Here is a 6000-nt window from a genome sequence, read left to right as displayed (position 1 = left end):
TGGGTGCTGAGAGATGGTAGACAGCCACCTGGCTAAATCAGGCCTTTCAACTAATCAGGCCTTTCTGCCAGTCTGGGTCAGGGGAGGGTTATAGCCAAACCCTGAGGTTGACCAAGACATGGTCTGAGGTAGAGGATGGTGTTTACGTCTGACATGGTCATGGTATGGTAGGTCAAAGGAGTTTACAGACTCATGTTATTTATGTTACTCTAAAAACACCTGAATATAGTAGAGCTGAAACAGGATCATTTGTCATATCTGTTTTCTTGTATGAAGGTTGTTGTTTTGTAATGCTCATACATATACATGAATGTAAGTCACAGCTTAAAGTTTGCTACAAAAAAAGACATAAAAACCTAAATTAAAAACTATTATTATTCATCTTCTCCACCTTTCCAGGGACTAATTTGACCCCTCACTTCACTCCCAGTGAGACTCCACGTCTGGTATCCAGCTGTACTACTAATGAGCCCAAACCACACTGTTTTAATACTCTGCCATATTTCACAGTAAAGAAACTCCGGGGGCGCCGACCAAAACGGAATGCCTGTTTAGCTTGACATAAACATACACGTTAATTGATTTTTGGGAAAGATGAGTGTACATCGGAATATTTTATTCTATGTACTAAAGGGCACTTCTGCTCTATGTCCCATACAGAAAAGGCCATGTTTCCTTTCCTCTGAGTTCTCCTTAGCTATACTGTATAGTACAGTACCTGCCATAGAGCGCTTTCCATGAGTGGAAAAACCCTGTGCAATGTGTGGATGGAGGCCTGCTGTGAAGAGTAGAGCTCAGCCTGTGTGGGTTTGTCCCTGTGGACTGTCTATGTGATCAGGTGCACAGAGGGTTCCCCCCACCACACACCACACTGTCTCTGCTGCCAAGAGGCTGTCGCCGCACAACTAGACTCCCCTCTTTATACTGCATTTCCACAGGTCTCTCTCTCTCTCTGTGTGTGTGTGTTTGTGTGGTAGTTTGTACGTGCAGATGTGTGTTTGTGTGAGGCAGGGAGTTTGGACGCCAAAGAGAGTTGACCCACTTCAGAGCTTTATTCTATACACACAGATTCGTTACAGGGTCATCAACGTGCATCTGGAGACCTGCTGTATGAGTACTGTAAGGCAGAAGAACATGAAGACTATGTAAGTACTGTTGATAAGAGATGGACTGGTTTACCTTTATCTGATCATGAAACTAAATCTGCAGTGTGGCCTAAGAATAGTGGCATGACATCAGTGAATGAAGGTAATAGTGGGATACCTCCTCCACCACCACCACCATCTCCACCACCACCACCCCCTTCACCTCCACCACCATCTCCATCACCACCACCTCCTCCACCTCCACCACCATCTCCACCACCACCACCCCCTTCACCTCGACCACCATCTCCACCATCTCCACCACCACCACCCCCTTCACCTCCACCACCATCTCCACCACCACCACCCCCTTCACCTCCACCACCATCTCCACCACCATCTCCATCACCTCCACCACCATCTCCACCACCATCTCCATCACCACCACCATCTTCACCTCTACCACCATCTCCACCACCACCACCCCCTTCACTTCCACCACCATCTCCACCATCCACAACCTACACAACCATCACCACCATATCCACCCCCTTCACCACCACCATCTCCATCTTCATCTCCACCACCACCCCCTTCACCTCCACCACCATCTCCACCATCCACAACCTACACAACCACCTCCCCCACCATCACCTCCACCATCACCTCTACCACCATCTCCATCTTCATCTCCACCACCATCTCTACCACCCCCTCCACCACCACCTCCACCATCACCACCAGCTCCATCACCTCCACCATCCCCTCCACCACCACCACCTCCATCATCTCCACCACCATCCCCTCCTCCTCCACCACCACCTCTTCCACCACCACCACCTCCATCACCACCTCTACCACCTCTAACACCTATACCATCACCTCCATCAGCACCACCACAACAGACTCTATCTATTGATAGAGTATTCTCAGACTGCCTTGTGGATGACATGATGATGCACTCACAGTAGACTCTTAAAGATGCTCTAAAAGATGCTATCTAGAAAACTAAAAGGGTTATTCGGCTGTCCCTATAAGAGAGGCAGAACACTCCAGGCAGAACACTTTTGGGTTCTTCATAGAACCCTTTCCACAGATGGTTATCCTATGGGGGCAGCTAAAGAACCCTTTTAGAACCCTTTTTCGAAGAGTGTACAGTGCATTCATAAGTGGGATAAGCCTGTCTTAACCCTTGCATTGTGGACATGTTGAAGAGTAAATAAGCAAGAGGTAAGGAAGAGGTCTGAACACACATCCCTGCCCTGTCCGATTAAACACAGCTGCTTGCCACCGTGTCCCCATGTCACCTCTCCTAGTTTGGCTCTATTATGTTCCCCCGGACAAACAAAAACAGAGACCGAGCCGGAATGCAGATTCCAGCAGCAGTCTTCATCTGATGCTAAACTGTGACGGGCAGGTCAGTAATGCTTGTAAACAAAACAAAGATGCACTCAGGGGGGGGGGGGGGGGGGGGGGGCACTATAAAGGGGGGACAAAGCCCTCTGTGGTGACTGATGTTGCCGCCCTGCTCTCCTCTCCCTCCTCCAGACCCAGAGATGTGTATTAATGAGCGGGGATTACACTGAGGGGACCAGACTGGTTCCCTCCTGTTTCCAACCACAATGCCCGGGTCGGGTCAGGATGATGAATGGTGACCACTAAAACACTGTGTTGCTCACTGTACACAAGATCCCATTCATTATCTGCTTAATGACAGGTCCAAACCACTTTGACTGAAAGCATCTAATGCTTACAAAGGCCTTTGTTTTATTGAAGCTTGGTTTTTAATAAAGATTTTGTCTGCAATTACACAAGTGGGGAGGGGGAATTCCCCTGGGATTTCATCAAGTCTCAAACAATGTCTTTGCAATGGGTAACCACTGACACAGGGCTCGGTGGTGGTGCTGTTGCTGTTTCTGTCGCTTCACCCTCTGCTGTTACTCAGAAATTAAACCATGACCCAAGAAACCACAATATATTACAATAGCAAGGAACGTGTCTTCTACTTCAGGAAAATGATGAATACACGTGACAGAGTATGTTATTATTTATTGTCAGTATTATCTATTATTATCATGCATCATTTGACCACAATCCTCTAGTCTGTGCTCCATAATAGTGACATTTAGTCCCCTAATGGAATTACCAGCAGTATTAAAGGTGTTTATTGTAGTTATAGTGTTTTTCAGTCAAGCTTGAGAAACATTATAAATGTCATCTACTCAGTACGTTAACTGAGGTAAGAGAAGATGACTGACATCTAACAGTACACACTCGTCCTCTTACTCATGTAATGTTAATTACCGTGGCTGTGAAACAAAGTCACACCTTTTTTTAAATATATTTTTCAAACTAGACCAATTTGCCCAATTAGTTCACTCTGAGCACTACCTGTGGCCATCTCTCATTAAAAAGTTCCCTGATTGAAATGCAGGCCACGGAAAGAGAGGCCCTCTCCCTGGCTATATTTAGGCAGGCTGGTTTCCTGTCATAAATACATAACACAGAGGAGACTGCTGTCGGTTAGCTAGCCTAGCACTACCTGAGAGATTAGTAAAAACATCTGGATGACTGACTTCTCTGCTCTGGCCTGACCAGAGAGAGGGAAAGAGGTGTTCTCTCTCTCTCTCTGGCTAAAGACAGGTGTTCTCTCTCTCTCTCTGGCTAAAGACAGGTGTTCTCTCTCTCTCTCTCTGGCTAAAGACTGGTGTTTACTGGCAGGAATATGGATGATTAATATCCTGTTATAACCTAAAAGCTTATTTTTCCGATTCATTATGAATTTCTCCCCAATATGGCATCATGTGAACGGATGATGACTTGATAAAAAGTCCCACAAAAGAATACATGTACGGCTAGTAAATTAGAGTGCCAGATCAGCACCACTGTTGATTTTGACCTAAATGTGCCAATCACAACCAGATGTTGTGTTGCCATGTTATCAGACTCTGGTAGCTAATTTTCATCCTGCTTTGATATAGTTGGGCTTTCTCAGAGGGGGGTTGGGTTAGGGAGGGTGAGATGAAATGCCAGTGTGGAAAAAGCCTGATTCTGAAAGAGAGGGAGAGGGGAAGCTGTTTATGCCATGGCTCAGCAGTGCTTAATTGAAGTCACGCAGCAGTAGGTCCTGCCCCACTGGCTTAGTGTTTGAAGTCCTGTGTCTGTGATGCTGTGCTCCCTGCCCTCCCAGGCGCCAGAGAAGCGCTGTCACACCAGCCAACTTTCTTTGATTCCATCTTGGTTTCTGGGGTTTTCAGTCGCCTGGCTGCCAATAGCCTTATTCTCTACCCCTCTCATCCTCATCCCTCACTCTCTTTCTCTTGTTTTCTTTATACCTCCCCCCTCCCTCCCCCCCCCCCCCCTCTCTCTCTCTCTCTCTCTCTCTCTCTCTCTCTCTCTCTCTCTCTCTCTCTCTCTCTCTCCTCGTCTGTTTCTGTTTTTCTGTTTTCATCACTCTCTCCTAGTTTCTCCAGTCTCTCTTTCTCTCCCCCCCTGCCCCCGCCCCCGCCCCCATTCTTGCTTGGCTGTAGTAGGATTACAGGCTCCTCTCCCATTGGCTAACTCGTCTGTCTCTGTGTTTACTGCTGTTACTGTGGGATACAGGGGATTTGCCCACTCCTTCCCATGATTAGACAATGAGACCCATCTTAATGATGCTCTTTCATTTTTAGAAAGGCATCTTATGGCTCTACAAGTCATTTGTATGGTATTTACATGGGGTTTAAATGTGTTATTTTTGGTGCATATAATGGTGTAATAACTTACTTTGTCATACCCCACAGTCTTTGTGCCACATATGTAAAGCATCTGGAGAGATTTCATAACTTGAGAGGTGGGTGTTTTGAGATGAATTGTTGTTGACTTGTTCGGGACAACGTTGATGTACTGGATCATCCTGTCTAGTGACGCTCTCTGTTTTTCCACTGCTTCTGCACAGTCACTGTCACTTGGCATCCCGGCTCAATCAGAGTGCACTATAGTAGTAAGGCCTTGGATGTTTGTGATTCATGAATCAGCTGAAGGAGCTGCTAACCAATTGCACAACAAGTGGGCCTGGTCCAAAATGTCTGGCTGGTCGTGGTTCCAAACGGCATAGTACTAGACAGCTGGTCTGAGTTCTTGCAGGAATGATTGACATAAAGAGTGTGTCTAGTTTTGAAGAACTGCTCCCCATCCTGGCTTCTTGGAACACGTTCTGGACTTTGCCTGAATCCACATAACCCAGAACCCTGTCTTAACTAGAACCAGAACAACGGGAGAGGACAGCCCAAGTGTCTGCTCTGGGTTTGATCTCCACTGTGATCCATTGCGATGGGCTGAGGTGCTTTGCCACGTGCTGTTGGATTGCGCATCCCTCCCGTCAGAACCTTCTGGCTCTCCTCACACTGAGGAGCTGGGCTATTGACTGCTGAGTGTGATGGTTCACTTTAACACAGATCACAGTGCTGGCTGGCTGGCAGATCAATAGACTCACTGCAGTCAGAGTAGGCCCCTGGGAGAAGAGGATATAGCAGTATAGTAGTAATGTCACTTTGCTGAACAGGAGGATCTTTTCTCTCCTCCTGCTGCTGAACAGTGACAATGAAACTTGAGGAAGAGAGGGGACCTAATGGAGCCTGTCTCCTGGGCCCTGTTTAAATGTGTAGTCTTGTTTAATAGGCTGAGTGAGTGGATGTACTGCTCTATCTCTGGTCTGAGGGCTTCATCAGTGTAAGACATGAGTCATGTCTTCTCAATGGACTGAAGATGACCTTAGTGCTATGGAGCTTTCTGGAAACACAGTAGATCGTGGAAGTAACACAGTAGATCGTGGAAGTAACACAGTAGATCGTGGAAGTAACACAGTAGATCGTGGAAGTAACACAGTAGATCGTGGAAGTAACACAGTAGATCGTGGAATTATTGGTCCCAAATA

This window comes from Oncorhynchus clarkii, chromosome 26 (assembly GCF_045791955.1).
Source record: "Oncorhynchus clarkii lewisi isolate Uvic-CL-2024 chromosome 26, UVic_Ocla_1.0, whole genome shotgun sequence".
NCBI lineage: Eukaryota > Metazoa > Chordata > Actinopteri > Salmoniformes > Salmonidae > Oncorhynchus > Oncorhynchus clarkii.
The sequence above is the reverse complement of the archived record's forward strand: the minus strand, read 5'-3'. Positions refer to the sequence as shown.